The sequence below is a fragment of the Carassius carassius genome, chromosome 17 (genome assembly GCF_963082965.1).
Source record: "Carassius carassius chromosome 17, fCarCar2.1, whole genome shotgun sequence".
NCBI lineage: Eukaryota > Metazoa > Chordata > Actinopteri > Cypriniformes > Cyprinidae > Carassius > Carassius carassius.
The window spans coordinates 7555588-7573970 of record NC_081771.1 but is presented as its reverse complement, the minus strand read 5'-3'; the positions used below and the strand labels follow the sequence as shown (position 1 = coordinate 7573970).

The following is an 18383-nucleotide window of genomic DNA, read 5'->3' as shown; positions in this document are numbered from 1 at the left end:
ATAGACTGACTCAAGAACACAGCTTTATTAAATATTTAAACTATTTTGTTTATCTAAAACTAAAATAGAAACTCTGGTGAAATCAGTAACCTTATCCTACCTCATGTTCTCTGATAGAAACATCTTTGTCTGGATGCATTTGGATTTTATGCCATCACGTTCTGGTTTGCTACCCTCAGCAGGTGTCAAACTGAGGGTGAAAAAAAATACACATACAGAGCATATCAATTATTTCGTGCTGTGTTCCCCATGCTATCAGAATGGTTTTGTGTGGGTGTTCGGCAGGCAGAGAAAGTGTAGAAGTGTCTTGTGGTGTCATAACAGATTACCGAGTGCCCCATTGCATTGTTAAACCTCATGAATACAGAAATGGTTGATACAATAAAGACCAGCAGGGATGTGTTTACATCCAACACCAATTATTCCACCCACTCCTTGGTGTTTTAAATGTGGATGTTAGACTTTGCCCTCTGATGTCCTTGTATGTTTTTTATGCCTAAAAGTTTTTGCATGTCAAACTAAATATTCTGCACTGCAAATAAAATGAATTATGTCATAAGCAAATAATTTTAAAAATATTCAAAATATACATATGTTGGTGAATTGTCAATGTATAAAACTATCTATAGGGAGTCAATAGGCATGCTTGGCCTCCAAAAGCAGGAAATTAATATTCAAATGAATATTATAAATAAAACAATAAAATGTTAAAACATTTTACAAATGTTAAATGTTAAATGTTAAAACATTCTACTACATTCAAATATTGATAAAAATATGAACATTGTGAGCACAATTTAATTAAAATGGAACAGTTTATGGAACAGGTTGGATCACAGCATCATATTTTGTGCAGTTTCTTCTTCCTATAAATGGTTCTGAGGTTCAGTAAATTACTTGTCTTGTAATTCAGTTAAAATTCCAATAACCTAAATTAATGTTTGACTTTAATTCAATTTTAGCTCGCCTCTGAGACTCTTCTCATTTAAGAATGTTTCATCGCCCATTTATTTTAGAGTGTCATTGATTGTTTTTGCTTTGTTTAGACTGCAACTTCAATCTACTTGATTAATTTAGGCTGAAGTTTCAATCAGGCCATAACCAATGAACTGGATTTTGCCACAGCTGTGGCACTGGAACTGAGCTTTGGCAGAAGACATTAGTATTGGTCTGATTAAAACCACTGTAAAATGCTATGGATATTCTAACAAATTTTTGATTCTCGCACAAACTATTATTTATGTCTAGTATTTGTGATTAAATTGCTTGCATTTCATTTTGTCATTTTCATTTGACAATTTGCAGTCAGGTCAAATATATCATTTCAGGCCAAAAACAACAACTATTAATTGAGAGACTACATTAAACATTTATCATCTTAAAATTGATTTATAGACTGAAGGACTATTCAAGCGAACTGCAAAAAAGCCTACAGTGAAAAAGTCGTCTCATCAGAATCAGGTGAGAAATATGTACAGATCAAGCACTGTTTACAAGCATAAACAGTCCAAAACAAAGCAGATTTTTATGTAAGAATACAACAAGAGAAGCGATATTTATTATTATTATTACGTTAATATGCAAGTACACACACATACATATTTATATATATATATATATATATTTATTTGTAAGGATAAGTTGCATATTTTGGGTGACAAAAATAATTCAAATATACAATTGATGCAACTATTATTCAAGTCAAATATTTAAATGCTTATCATATTATGAAAAAGAGGGACCTTCTTAAAGCTTGTAAAAGTTCTTGTAAAGCATATTTCTTCTAACTCTTTTATGTAAGTTGTTCTAAAGAGAAATTAAAAGAAGGGTGGTGGAATACCCAATGGAGACTGGGGAAAATTAGCATCTCATTACTCAATAAGCACAATGTGCACAATACCAGTCTTTTTCTGTACATGTATGTTACACTACATTGCAGAGCAGATATTTCATTGAAATTTAATTCACCCTCTAAACTTAAAATACTATTTTGGTTTTATGTTGAATATCCTTTATGAGACTGATAATAAACCAATATCATTTTCAGGTTGGGAAATAATGCAATTTAGACCATACCTTGCATTGAAATGCCACAGTCCTTAAAAGACCAAATTCTTAACCTTAAAGGTCCATAAATATGAAGGATCCCCCATGGCTATTACGTTTGGTTCTGCAAGGGTAGCAGCTTATGTTCTCTTGGCTGAGATCCTGACAGCCTTGGCTCCTGCTGTCAATAACAGAGGAACAATATGTACAAGAGATCATGAAGGTCTCCAAAACAGCTGCAACATCAGAGTTTTAGTGAACAGTAACGTACGTCATGCACCTAATGCCTAATGCCACACTTTTTATCATTAATCACGGTCAAAAACTGAAAACTAGATGCTGAAGTTAGTCAAGTGCCCTGCAACAGAATCTTTTACGTAGATCTATATCTTGATAACTAAAACGCATACTTTATACTCTGTAATTTAATCTAAGTCTAAATAAAGAGATTGTGGTGTACAAATTACTTGAACCTGGAGGTCAAATGTCATGATGCTCTTGATGTTATAAGAACATGATTATAAAAGTGAAGAAACTTGCACTATCCTAGTAGAAATAATGTCAGGCTGTTTTGAAAAAGTCCTTGAACAAACATGCAAGTCTCTCATACAGAAAAAATGGCCTTGAAATGTTTAACGTTTATCCTTATGCTGCCAAGACAGTCAATGCGATGCTAATGTCTTCAACACCCCCACAAGGCCAGGAATCCATCAGTTTTCATAAACAGAAAGACCTTGACTGTGTTAAAACATCTGTCCCCAAAAACTGACTAATCTGCAAATCAGAGGCTCATGGAATTTAGAGCTACCAAAAATTTGATTTGTTCTTCACAATGGCTTAAATAATAAATAAAGTGACAAACTTAAGCATAGTTTCTGTGGCAAAATGACCCAAGTATCAAAAATGTATTATTTGCATTTCATGTGTGCAATAGTTAATAAAGATTAGGGCTGGTAACTGGTAGCCGTTTAGCATTTAGTCCTCATGACATTCTGGTCTGAAATTCTGATATATATGGTTTAGGTTTTTATTTTTTAAGAACCTATTTTATTAAACTTTATTTTTTATTATGTGTATGTTTTTCTGCTCATACTATTATGGTAGGATCAAAACATATTGACTCCCGCAGTCCCCTAGGACGAAGGTTTTCTATCTTTTAACCTCCTGTAAACAGAACCCTGGCACTGAAACATGTATTCATGTACACACTGCTGTCATGGGCCAAGAGTGCGCTGGCATGATGGTAAATTGGGCTGACAAGGAGGGCCAGCAGAACCCGCGGCAGTCACATGGTGGTGATCATGTGACAGCCTGAGCCAGAGAAGAGTCACTAATGATTACATTTTCTTCTGTTCCTGCACCTTCACACTGACCAGCTCCTGCTGAATCCTGGAGGTATTTATGATGTTCAGGTATAATGTAACTTTATGGTAGATTCACATGATGCATTGCAAATGTGTTTAGAGAGCAGATGCTGAGATCTAATGGAATATTAATGAAATGGAACATGGCACTTCACAGCATCCTGCACCGTATACATACTGTATGCTATAAAAAAAAATTGAATCAATAATGTAAAAATATATTTTTTTAATCTTTACTGTAAAAGCATCTGGTAACATAAGGTTCAATAAGAATTTAGTTAATATACACAAATGTATACTAAAGTACTTTTAAAATGTAGTACCACAGTATATCACAAGCTTGAGGTCAACACGATTTGTATTTATTAATTTAATACAAATCTATCTATCTATCTATCTATCTATCTATCTATCTATCTATCTATCTATCTATCTATCTATCTATCTATCTATCTATCTATCTATCTATCTATCTATCTATCTATATCTATCAAGTACCCATTAAAATTATTCAAAAGTGACAATTTTTTTTTGTATTTTCTATTTCCATTTTCAAATTAATGGTGGTTTTTATTTATCAAGGTTTTCACAAAAATATTAAGGAGCACATCTGTTTTCAACTTTGATTAATAATAATAATAATAACAAAACACCAAATCAACATTTTAAAATTATTTTACTGCTGAAAAGTTTGTCCTTTTAAATTTAAATATTAAATTTATTTGCTGCATTTTTGACAATTGTGTTTTTGTTTTTTCAAATAAATTTACACTTGGTGAGTATATTATTATATTTACATTATTGTACTTATTATTTTACTTATACTTTAAAAAAAAACATCTTACCACCAAAACCCTTTGTGCTGTATATTAATTATCACCTTAATGTTAATTTATAAATATACAGTTGATCACTGGTAATTAATATTTGTTCATAATACATTTATTTTAATGTATACATACTACTGTTAATTCTTACACTTGCCTAGTTAAAAATGCATTAGTTTATGTAGAAATTATCATTACCAATGAAACAAATGAAAAAAAAATTTTCCTAGTTATGCGATTTTCATACTATAACTACCTCATAAATGACATGGCTTTAAAAAAAAGTGGTACTGTCCTGCATTTATCACAACATCTGGTCAATTTAATGTGGGCAGTCTTGTGTTAACATACTTCAAACAAGACAATTTGCCATTTAGTTTCAATAGACAGTCTTTTTAATTTTGAGATCAGAGACTTAAAGTAGTGTTTTTAGAACTAAAACAACTCTTTCATTTCAAAACGTCAACAAAAATGTTATTTACTTGATATAATCCCTTAATCAAAGAAAACACTGCACTGATAGTTTAAGGCCAGAGGGAAAAAAGGCATTACATCATGCTCAATGGGGAAAACACTGAGGCTTAAAAGGGACAACAAACCTCTCTGCCTCTGCTGCTAACACACAGCACCATTCGTAATCCTTCCAATGGAAAGCTGCCATCAAACTCAACAGATTCATCCATTTTCTCCCTTTATCTCCTGCATTTCTCACTTTGATGTGCCTTCCCCTTCCTCTGTAGCCTGTTTACCCCTGACACAAGCCCCTTTGGCAGATGCACAGCATACGGCAGTAATAAGGAGCTTCCCTCATTAAAGAGGTTAGCTGGAGGCATTATGACATTACTGTCCTCCAAACATGCAGATATACACATATACACACTGATTCCCTACGAGTGACACTGGTCAAGCTGGCCACATGAATGTCTTTGAAGAGAATATGAACACTTTCAAATTCACTGAAGCTCTGGAAACAAAGAATCTAATAGTAGTTAAACAACTTGAAAAATAATTCTGGGAACTCTTTCTAAAATGTCTGGGAAATTCTGGGAAGTCTTGCATTTTTAAATGTCAGGAATGTTCATAATTATTGTTTGAACAGCCACAGAAATACCAACTTCCAGGAACTCCTTCATAAATATTTGCCCCTTTTATATTTACTCTTTTAAAAAACATTGTAAAAATGGCAAAATTTTGAAGTACCATTTTTTCCAATTATTTGTTGTTTTTTGATGAATCAGTGTGTTAACATTGTAGCGGCAGTGTGAAAAAGACATAATTAATAAGAAAATATTCATCATACTGTATGTAAACCTAACATCTCCAGCTCTTGCTGTGAGTACAACCTTTTTTTCTTTTTTTTTAATCATAAGCCTGAAATCCGAGAAAGGCAATCTGACCTTTTATGATGTTTACTGGGTTAAACATATATTATGCTCCAGGGCATCTGCATTAATTTGAATTTCAATAACATCTGGTAACCTACTTCATGCTTTTAAGATCATTCCCACAGAGAGTGAAAAAAATGAACCACACAAGCCCTAATTTAATGCTAAATAAAGAGATTCAGCTATTTTGCATATGCTATATTTCACAATGCCATGATTTATAACGACAATTACTTAACGCAAGATGCAGTAATGTGAAAGAATAATGTATTCCATGTTACATTATTAAATTACCTTAGTCTTTTGGGGAGGCCTCTGCTCTTTTCTCTAATTTAGAAAATCCTGCTGAAGCAGAAACTCTGATATTTACACAGTATTTTTTTTTTTTTTTTTTTGGAGCTGGAAGGTAAAACTGCACTTCCTTTTCACTTCTTTTGAGTGAGGCAAAATGAAGCACTCTCTCTCAAACTCCTGACAGCTGATGCAGGACAACACCATACTGAGGGAGAGAAAGAGGGAGAGAAATCGTGAGGAAGGGAGAAAGAGAGAGAGAATTTAAATCAGTGCAACGTGAGCTGAGATTTGTGCGAACAAATGTTTGTCCTTTCATGACACATCCCAGGCTTCCAAGCCAGAAACAGAGACAGTTTAGAAGAACCCATGGAACTGTCGCAGCATCCAAATGCATCCGTTTCAAGAGCATTCACTTAACATATCAAACCTTTCCATCTTACATCTATGAAAGGTATAACATTTAAGGGGATAGTTCACCCAAAATTGAAAATTCTGTCATAATTTATTCACCCTGCTTTCATTCCAAATCTTTATTACTTTCTTTTTTCTGTGGAACACAAAAGAAGATATTTTGAGAAATTTCTCTGATTTTTGCCCATACAATGAAAGTGATTGGTCACTAAAATGGTTTGGTTACTGAGTCTGTTTATTTTAACTATTGGGTAAACTATCTCTTTAAATGATTTGCGCAAGTGACCTTGTCAGAGTTTTCATTTTTGGGTTAACTATCCCTTTAAGGTTGTTTTATTGACAGACATTGACTGACTCTATGTTGAATCAATGGCTATTATAGCTATCTGGGTGATGAGCATATGATAGGTGTGGGAAATATATGGCCTGAATTGTCACAGCCACAGTGTGTGTAACCTATATTACCAGGGAATCCTGTGGGTGCCTGTATGGGGCAGTAATGATGGATGTTTGCTTGAGCCAGGCAATGAAGCATAACACAATCTATTCTCCTCGATGGCCAAGCACCTCAGGTAAAAGAAAGAACAGTGCCTCACACTCGATCTCAAACACATTTACACATACTCGCAGGGACGCACATGCACACACACATCAACCTCCTAGAAAGACTAGTTTTTCATCCTTGTCCCTTAGTGATATTTCACCTGCCAGAGGCTCGACTTCTTTATTACCTCTGATAGCTTTCCTGTTCTGTAGCTGATAACCTTACTTCCTGGTTCTTAGTCAATGTCACCCTATTGGGCTTCATCTCATTTGTCAATTTAGCCTTTGTGGGCTTCTGGAGAAATATCTTCAATCTGTCCTTTACTCTAAAAATGCCAGCATAAATGTCTCTTTAAGGATTTACTGCATTTTCTTATGGTATATTGTGGGTTTACTTACAATGTCATTTATATCCACCTCGAGAGGCATTATTAGTTTTTCTTGATGAATTGATAGTCCTTCAGGCCACCTAATTATGAAATAAACAACCAAAATATGACCTAAACAGCAGTCTATCTTAAACAATACAATGTGAATGAAGTAAACACATTTATCTCATCCGCTTCTTATATCCAACACTTAATTAAGACATTACACTAGCCACAAAGAAGTCTTTAAACACAAGGTGAAGGCTGATGCTTTGTAATGGGGTACTAATTAAAAAGATAATTACATATGCAACTGTTGAAATATGGATGCCAGCAGAAGTTCCCTCTAATTAACCTCCCAAGGACGCTCAGTTATTAATGCTGTTAAATAAAGTGGAAGTGAGAAAGGGAGAGAGAGAGATAGAGAGAGAGTGAGAGTGATAGATCGAGAGAGCGAGAGTCTTTCAGTGACTTAGCAATAGGAAAAAATCAGGAGAGAAAAATGGAAGGAAAACATGTAGCTATTATTAAATGCCTTTGTATTCTTTCTGGAAGATTTATGAAGTGCAGCAGGATTTTCTGTTGTGTAAAGTCAGGACCGCAGAGAATATGTGAAAGTAGTAGGAAGAGCGGTCTTAATGGACATGTTCTTTAAATATAGAGGTGAAAACACATGTGTACACGTGAGGCCTAAAGTCAAACTCATGGAGCACGCGTGCCCAAAGTCCATAGAAACACGGAGTACATTTGTGCACACTGTTCAACTAAATTGCAAAGGCGTTTCGCTAAAAATAGAGACCCAGCTGACAGCCTGAGGGGACAGAGTGCACATCTACCAAAACTACGCCTTTTATACAGAAGAAAGTGCTTTTTTATGACTAGGTAAATACAGTAGACCTAAATTACTTGGAAAATACACTGCAAAGATGTAAAGAAAAAACTGCCACTTTAATATATTGAAATATAAATGATTAAGTATTAGAATAGACGTGTGTGTGTACAATATTATGGTTTTACTGTATTTTTGATCAAATAAATGCAGCCTTGATAAGACTTCTTTCAAAAATTTTATAGAAACCTCAAACATTTAAACAGTATATATATAAATGAAAAAAGAACCATATATTTTTTTATAAGAATGTTAATACGGTTTACAATGTGACAGGCTACAAATACTTAGTATTTGAAACACGTTTTTAGATATCTGCTAATAAATTATTGTTAGAGGCCATTCCCACAGAGTGCAATTTTGTGTCCATCACATTATTATCTATGTAAACATGCACTAGATGAACAACTTTGACTGCAGTGACACTGCTTTTAGAGTCTGCAGCATTAGTGCAGAGTTTTAAAGTCTCTTTTAAGTAAAAATAAGTTTAACTTTTAAAAGCGTGCTTTGGGATCTTTGTGTTCGGCTCGATTCTTCTGCACTGTGCCAAAGCTGCTTTTAAACGCAAGAATGTGTCCTGTGTGAAATGCTCCTCACACAAGAGAGCCTTGGTCAGATGTGCTCTCTGCATTTTAATGTTTAAATAGCCTACATCATTTGGGAGAGAGGAGCTGGTATCAGTCCAGTGTTTAATGTTAGTGGTGCCTAAAGCATTTATATCAGTTAAACACATGCAGCATGTTTTTGAATGAATGATGCGAGCAAGCTGAGCTGTAGCACACTTTTGCTGTTGTAAGGGTTTTTGAGTAATCATATTTGTGTACACGCAATGATCTAGCAAACCATAAAAAATTGCACCCCCACCCCCTTACTCTGAATTTTTTACTTTACCTCCTGCTTTTACTCACCTTCATGTTGCTCTAAACATGTATGACTTTTGTTTCTTCCGTGGAATACAAAAGGAGATGTTAGGCAGAATGTTCAGGTTGTTCTCTACATACAGTGAACGCATATAGTGACCACGGTTGTCAAGCTGCAAAAATAAATAAATAAATAATAAAAGTAGTTATGTCTTGTGTATACTATATTTGAAATCTAAAGCTACAATAGCGTTGAGTGAGAAGCATACCTTTGAAAGTACCATTGCTTAAAATATCTTTTTTTATTTTTTTGGATAGAAGTCAAACAACTGTTTTCTTTTTTAATATTAAAATGGAATTTATGTGTGTAATATCAAAGCTGAATTATCAGTAGCCATTACTCTAGTGTTTCACATGATCTGTCAGAAATTATTCTAAAATGCTGATTTGGTGCCTTTCTCGGATTTCAATAAAATGAAAATAAAGACAGATTAATTTTTATTATTAATGTTGAAAACTGTTACTGCATAATATATTTGTGGTTACCATACTATTTTCTTTGACTTTTTTTCCCCAGGATTTTTCAATGAATAGAAAGTTAATGAGCATTTATTTGAAGCATACATATATTTAAATATATATGACAATATTCTGTTGTCCCTCATCTAGTATTGTTGATGTCATGTGTGACTATGTCCCTATGTGTGTCTCCTGCCTGTTCTGTCCTGTATTTACCCTTGTGTGGATTTACTATTTGTATTTATCTTCATTTTCTTCATGGGTTTATCTCCCCATAGCATACCGGACCAAGAAAGTGAAAGTGCGCGGCATGTTTTGTTTTTCATTTTTAAAAGTGTCTGCGTTTTTTTTTTTTTCACGGAGCTCGTCGCAAGATTCGCCGATCTGGCTCACAAGGGACTTCAGCTGATTCGCCTTCACCACCACCATCGATGACGAGAGTCATCGAAAGTCCCTGTTCAAGATCGGGGCAAACACCCACTGCCCCTAAACCTTCCAGACACCACAGGACTGAACTGGAGGGAGGTTATCATCCTTTGTCTAGAGAGCGTCCGGCCCCAATCTTGAATGCCGCTCGACCCAGAGCCCAGGCCAAAATCACCCCGCTGCATGGAGCAAGAGCCAGAGACTGCCGCGACTGTTGAGCCATCACCAAATGGAGCAACAGAGCTTAGGATCACCCCAGAGCCTGAATCGTCAGACCAGGTGCAAGAGCTGGCTACTGAGGGCGAGCCGGTGGAAGAAGTACGGGAGTGCGAGGGCTTGGAATAAAGCTACGCCCACTGCACCACCGCTGAGTTTTTAAATTTTTACTTGTTCCTAAGACCTCTGATCATCCTGAACTCCCGCCTAGCCTCCCTCTCACCATCTACACCACTGTCTCCTGTCAGCCCACCATCTGTGTGGTGGGATCGCTGCGGGTCTTCCAGTCTCCATCGGCTTCTTGTCTGGAGGATCCCTTGTCTCTGCCTCCAGTCTCTGAGTGCCGTCGGCTTCACCATGGGACACCATCATGGCTGTGGCCTGGGTCCCACCTGGCTCCTCCATCCATCTGATCTGTTCTGGCTGCTCCTGTTTCCTTCCTGGCTCCTTCCTCTGTCGTCTTCACCCTGGACTCTGTTTGTCATCCTCCTCCCGGGTGTCTGTCCTCTGCCCAAACCTCCATTATTTGTCTACCTGCCTTCCTACCAGCCCTTTGCCATCCCCTGTCACCATCCCACATCCACTCCGTTGTCCTCCACCTGGGTCCCCCTCTATCCCTCCCTTTGTTCCTGTGGTGCTAGGTCGCACCTTCGGAGAGGGGATTGATCTGTCAGATTTGCAGACTTTTGTTGTGTTTTCTTCCCTCATGTGCCAGTGACCTAGTTTTCCCACATGTCTGATTATGTCAGTTTATTCACCTGTAGTCTCAGCCTCATATGTCACGTCCACAGACCGTTGTCTGAATGTCTGATGCATATGGCACACAGAGTTGAAACACGTTAGGAGTTTCGAAGTTGTCGTCGGATTGGTTGAATTATACAGGATTTCCGGTAGACATGTGTGATGTGTTCTTCAATATTCAGCCTGGAAGCAAAAATGCCATGACACCAAACCCCCTCACGAAAGAAGAAAGCCATTGTGTTTACAACTGTGATGACAAGCGCTTATCAGGATCAACTAAACGCTGGATTTTCAAAAGCATGAGAAATATTCAAAATTCGCAGCATAGAATCTTTAAAATATGAGAGTTTTACACACTGGTGTTATTGTGGCACACACACACACACACATATATATATATATAAAGATTTCACACAATCTTACTGACTTTTAAATAGTAGTGTACATTTAAATTCTTCACTTTTAACAAATTTTCACAGTCACCTTTCATTTACTTGCACATATTTAAACATTGTGACTAATATTTAGTTGCAAGACAAGCCATATCCAGTTTTGTCATTTATCTTTTACTTTCTCAGGCAGAGTTGAGTTTTTACTGTTACATTTCCCATTGCCTCTGGAACCAAAAACACACATATAAATATTTTATCAGTGCTCTTTGCTTAAGTGAATAGTCAGCACTATTCTCAGTTCTTCAAGCCTTATATTCTCATGAAACAGCCACACTCAACCTAAATTTACAACAACTTGTGAGTGGCATCAGTTATTGCTGTTTATCGAGCATCTTTAAAACTTGTCCAACATCTCTCTGAATCATAGCACTTGTGGGTTAGAGGTGCACAAACAGCACAGACAGCACAGTGGTGCTGTTTTTATGTATTGTAACATGTTTGGCAGGCGTGTTTGATGACAAACAGAAGTCCTCAGATGGACTTGAATAGCTGTGTAGTTGGGGGATATGAATATTATATGTTGTGATGTTTTGTGATGTGCTGCTCACGCTGCTTTGTTGGAGACATGTGCTAGCAGAGCCATACGATTCCCAAATGTCCAAATGTCGATGCTATTATCTTTTATTTAAAAGCAAATACTAATGATGTTTACAGGCCTTCCAGTCTACTTTTTCGTCAATTCAAATATTTTAAAACTCACAATAACACAGTAATGTCTAACACTAGCTCTTTAAGTGAGGCATTTTAAAGAATTTTAATTAATTGTTATAAAAGAGTTCAGGGCACAAGGGATAAATCTCTGCAACTTCAGGGTTTAAAGTCAAAAGCTCAGTTACACAAATGTTTTATTTTTTCAAGCAGTGCTTGTTATGTCAAGTTTAATCGCCTAGTTTATGGTTGGAAAAACTCTTGGGCAAATAAGTGAAATCAATTCACTACACTGGGTAACAATAAGGGTGTGTTTACATTTAGTTAGTTCAGTTCTCCTTTTCAGGGGTCTTGGCAAGCTTGTTTGGTGTGCACCAATGCCCAGAGCAGAGTTTGCACTTATTCAGTCGATAATAAAAGAGCAATCACACCAGTTTATTTTAAAGTAAGGAACACAACACATATTGATTCACTATAAATCTGTTCACTTGGTTAATTTAAATTAATTATTATCAGAAGTGTTGATAATCACCTTTTCAAAAAAGTAGAGCTCAAAGTAGCTTCCCTAAAAAAATGTCTTTTTTGCCATTTCCTGTTTTACCGTATTACTTTAAAAAATTCAAAAAGCCCTAAAACAGCCTATTATACACAGATATGTTGGAATGTGGCTTTTGTTGTAATTAACGTTGGTATTCACAAAAACAGTACAGTGTGATTGGCTTTGCATTAATCTGCAAATGTATTGCATTCCCCAAAAAGCTTTGCAAAACTTTTGCACACATTAAACAGTTGATGGAAAAATAGGAGATGGATGGAAAAACTATATTTCAGTGCTTATGCAAGATATGTTTCTTGGGGGAAAACTTTTGGGAGTGTACGCAGAAGCACTAAAATATAATTTTAAATAAGTTTTTTTTTCTTTTTAAATAAAAAAATGTTGTTTCAATAAGTTCAATAAACATCATACTCCCTTTTTTACATCTTACTTCATTCAGTGCGATAACATATTCCTGTGAATGTCTTAAATTAATATTTTTTTCTTATAAAGAATGGATACAGAAATTGACTTCTAAAAATAAACTGAGAAATATGTACTTCGTCAAAAGCTAGCCCTGGTTTCCCATTCAATTTAGAACAATAAAAGCTACAAAATTGCTCTCTTTGAGGACACATTCCAAAGGAACCATGTTGCACATTTCAAAGGCAGCCTGTCCTTCTTTTCGGCACGGATGAATCTTTGATCCTTACTCTGCTCTATCACTATTGCCCACACCTGCATGTGGGCAGCAGGGCCCGCTCATTAACCACACACGTCCGCATGACGTCTAACTGAAGCTGCTGGCGCACGCACTTAATTGAGTGGAGAATTCCTCCTCGTGAGGCGTTAATGAAAGGTTTTCACTTGAATGACCGTGACATCACAGCAGATCAAGCAACAGCTTCTAACAAGAGTGGCGAGAATATATTCTATTACAAATAATGTAGATGAGCATATGTTGTCTTTTTTTACAGTATATAGCTCAATAATAAGGATTTTATCTGCTGCCCAATTTGGGTTAGTTGTTCAGATTTGTACTTACCCTTTTCACAGGCTAAAATTCTATATAAAAAATAACTTCATGACTATTTCAAATATGTAAAGAACATGCGGTGTGGCTTTTACTGGCTTTAGATGCACTACTAGACCAACAGATAGGGAGATCAGGCAGCCAGTTTGCCTGGAGGCTGATGGATCTCCCATAAGAGAGAGATGAGAAGCTTTTCAAAGGGAGAGATGGGACTCTGACTAGCTTAAAAGGGATTTAAAGATTTATCGCAAAGTACCCCAGGAGGATATTCCCCTCGAAAGCTCACCTGATATCAACCTTCCTGCTTCCCCTTACAACACAAACCATACTCAAACACTAAACGGTACAGAGAAAAATTCAGTCTACTAATTAGACCAGCTTTAAAACCGTCACTAGACTTTTACTCATCCAGTCCATACATGTCAGAACACAAACACTTCACCTCTAAATGAACCGAATCACGAACCAGATGATTCACATTCACTTCAAGCAACACCTTCATATATGAATCATGATCATATACGAAGCGTCTCTGTATTCTTTCATCTCTGAGCCATATGTTGAGTTCATCGGGCATATCGCAGACCCAAGAGAAATACCACAGAGATAGAGAAAGGACATGTGAGAAGCTGTCAAGAGTGTGAGATGACTCCAGGCAACAGATGCCCAATTACCATATTTACATAATTATGGTGATGCGGTTGGATCCGAATGAAGTTGTAAGAGCACAGCTGTTGTTGTCCAGCTCAGACGTAGCTCAGCAGAGGAGCAGGCTGAATATTTATGTGACATTTCATGATATTTCAATTGCATAGTGCTTATCACAGTCAAACACAGTGGAGACCCGTTTCGCAGGCTTGATTACCATCTGCACCAAGGTTTGATGGCGATATAATATGCTAAATGGAATATCATGACAAAATCATGGAGAATGTTTGCAGACAATTAGATAACACAATTTAGCTCCATCAATTCTATTTTGTAATAAATCAATTCATTATATCTATATCTAGAGACTTGGGATGGCCTCTTATGACTTTGGCCCATCTAGGAACACTCTAGGATCATTCCGGCAAGTTTTGAACAGGAAAACACAGCTTTCATTCTGAATTATGCATGGTGAAATCGGCCAGAGCACATAACACTGAATGATTGCTCTTAACATAAATAACCAATATCATCTGAGAAATATGCATGGGGCAAACTTGAAGCACCGAAAACTCTTACTGAAAGTAATCAGAGGATAAAATGAATGGGACACAAGCCTCTCTGGAATTTTCCCCACTGTAAAATATGTTGCTTTGTGCTTCCCCTTTGAAGACAGCTTCTGCTCTAATAACTTCGTCTACAGGCCTGCTGTTCACAGGCTTTGCACGGCCCTAGCTAGCTCTCGGCCTGAGCCTTTTCAACTTTCAGATAAATTATTCAGACGGATAGCCTATAAATACAGTTCTGTTTTAATGAAATATCCTGGCAAGGCACCCGCAGTATGATGTAGCAAACGCAGTCCTGCTGACTTCCATGTCCATCAATTTGAATGTCTCAGAACAAAAGACCTTACAGGAAACATTTGATTATCACATCTTTCATCTCATCACAAATACTCGCTTACTCATATATTTCCCTTTAAAAGTTTGGGGTAAGTAAGTTTAATGCATTTATTCAGCAAGGATGCATTCAATTTATATTACTACAAATATTTATATTTTTTGTGTGTTTTTTTATTATTACTTTCTATTCATTAAAGAATGCTGACAAAATATGTATCACAAAAATAATGAAGAGCACAAAGTTTCAATGTTTTCACTAAATGATGATAAGAAATGTTTCTGCATATTATTAGAATGATTTCTGAAGGATTGTGTGACACTGGAAACTGAAGTAATAACTGCTGAAAATTCAGCTTTGCCATCACAAGAATAAATTATGTTTTAAAATACACTAAAATGTAAAACAGTTATTTTAAATGTTTAATACTATTTAACAAGATTATTGTTTTGCTGTATTTTTGAGCAAATAAATGCAGCCTTGGTGAGAATTAAAATAAATAAAAAATATATATATTTTTTTTTTATTATTATTACCAACTACAAAGTTTTGAATGGTGACAAAAAAATAAAAATAATAATAATAAAATAAATAAAAATAAGGCTTAATAAACTACTTCTATGTTACCTTTATGGTGATTTCACAGGGTTATAGAGTGTGACGGACATTGGTCGTTGTCTGCTTATAAATGAAGAAAGAGCACCCTTAATCTACAAAACAAAGAAAATAAGGAGTTTGAAATAGCATAAGGGTGAGTAAATACTGAAAAGACATTCATCTTTGCATAAATTACACTACTAAAATAGGAGTGACATACAAGCCTCCCATCTAGAGCACTTAACGAACAATCCAACATAGGCAGTTAACAGTCACGTACATGTAAAAGCATAATAGTAGGTATACTGTAACTACAGTTGACATGGGAGTAGTCACTTTGTATGCAAGGAGAAAAAAAAAGTTTACATAGACTCCATGTCTTTAAAACAGTGCCGCCACCTACAGACTTGCCACAATTAGAGCAAATTCAGAGCACTGCCAAAATCACTGATTGCCATCTATGTGCATATAACTGACACTCAAATGCATTGTTGTTATAATCACTAATATCATGACAATTAAAAAAAAAAAATCTAACTACAGAGAAGTGATAGTTTTGGCCTTCTTATGTCTTAAAGCAGCATGAGATGTTAATTAACATGTGGCTAGACAGCTGCCATGCTCCTAACGATCTCTTGAGTGCAACATCTTTCCAGCTAAGCCTCAAAGTCTTTTAAATCTCCTTAGCATGATGAAGTCTGTCTAAAAAAATAATATAAATGTAAATGTAAGCTCCAGTGAGGATAGACAACACTGGCCTTCATGGCTTATGAAACTGTCTGTACTGAGGGTGGGCGAAGAGTGACAGAAAAGCAGTCTGCGATATCTTTAATACAGTAGCTAGACTGTTAGATATGATGATGAGGATGAAAATGATCGAAATTTAGCTATAAGTGTCACAAATTGGCATGCGACCGCCGAGTGTCACAAGCAATCCAGTCACCATACACTATGCTTCAACGAATGACACAGTCAATGAGTTAATGTAGCAAGATTGTGGCTGCAGACTCATTTTTTCACCTACACATTTGTTCTTCTATAATGGTGAGGACTTCACAGTAACATCTATTGTTTTTATACTGAGCTAAGGATTTGTCCTATCTATCTACCTATCTATTTATCTATCTCCTAACCTGAGCTCTACTCAGAAAACGAACCCCTAATACCTTTTTACATTTCTGCCTTTTCTTTAATAAGGCGAGACACTGCAGGTGAATAGGGTAAAAAAAAAAACTAAGTTATCACCTTACTTACTAAGTTGATTGATTACACTGATAATTGCAAACATTTTTTGTATTACAAGTTTTCTAAAATGTTATGTTTAAATATGCAAATGATGCATTATTTAGTGAAATATGCGCTAATTTGCATAAATGTCTAGTACAAAAATCTGAACACTGGATTAAGTCCATTTCAAAATTCTTGTTTAATTTTTTTAACAAGATATTCTCTTCATATATGACATATGACATATTAGAGTCATTGACATATTAGAGTCAATTGTTTTTACAAAGGGAATTCTGTGCATCTCTTTTTGTACACTCCATAATTCAGAAAATACTTATAAACATATAAAAAAAACTTAGATGTACGTGCTACTGAAGTGGAGATTTATGGCTCAGTGCTGGAGAAGAAACTCATTTTGAGAAAACGGCCTTTAAAAATATTTGAAATTCTTTCAAATCCTTGAAATTGAAATCTATTGACACAAATAGATTAAGTGCTATAAAAGAAATACTTAAAAAATTCTTTTGGATGTTTTCTTTCCATTAGTCTGAAATAACACTTTATGAAAAGCCAAAAAATCTAAAAATTGACAGGTGCATGAAAAAACTGCATTCTTACCTGCAGTGTCTCCGTCTTCATATTAAGCTGATTTGCCGGTGGGTACCATAAGCCACAAAAAAAGTATAATTCAGGTCTTACTATTTTTATGGGGACGTTTAGTCCCACCCTACAATGTAGGCCGAACTTGACCACAAAAGCACACGGAATAAGACCAGACATCAAACTGACGGATTGTGACCACTAGATGGCAGAGTAATACCACTGAAAAAAAAGCTACGTTACTGTAAAGATCCTTTGAAATATTGCTTTCTCTCAGCCGCTTAATTGGGATAAAATGTAAAAGAACAGAAAAGAACATAATTTATTTAAATAATTTTTTATGAAATATCAAATGATAAACAACAGTATCGAAACACAAAGATCTCACACTAAAACACATTTGTTTTTCTAGCCTTAACTCAATTTGCAAACATCTGGGAAGTTACAAGAGCTATAAAATGCATAACGTTAGGCCTAATGCTAATTCTAATAACCTGAAGTACGAGTATTGATAAAGTTTTACCTTTTTCGGGCTACGTTGCATCTACGATCAAACTGGACGAGAAGGGAGAGTCCTAAACGGTTTAAAAATCATTATTAGTCTTTTGAAATAAAATCTTAACTATCGATATCGTTAAATGTTACTACAGTTAAAATAATTATGTTACGCGTCAGATAAGGGATTAACTTGGTTATTCGTTAATAAAGACGGTTAATGCCTGTTTTTGTCAGTCCTGCAGCTAGGCCTTCAAGACGTGTTGGTCTCTGCACCTACAAGACTGTACTGTGCTACTAAATCGTTTCCAAGTAAGTTTCCCAAACACTCCTTCATGACTGCTTACAGGTAGACTTAC

The 18383-nt window shown here is 35.7% G+C and overlaps 1 long non-coding RNA gene across 1 annotated transcript; it reads right to left on the bottom strand.

Moving 5' to 3' along the window:
- Positions 1-96: 96 nt before the first annotated feature.
- On the bottom strand, positions 97-18106 carry LOC132160483 (uncharacterized). The gene is made up of 3 exons (XR_009438018.1): positions 18053-18106; positions 2077-2227; positions 97-190 (listed from the first exon to the last, which is right to left on the bottom strand). It is a non-coding gene; the product is annotated as an uncharacterized LOC132160483 (long non-coding RNA).
- Positions 18107-18383: the final 277 nt, after the last annotated feature.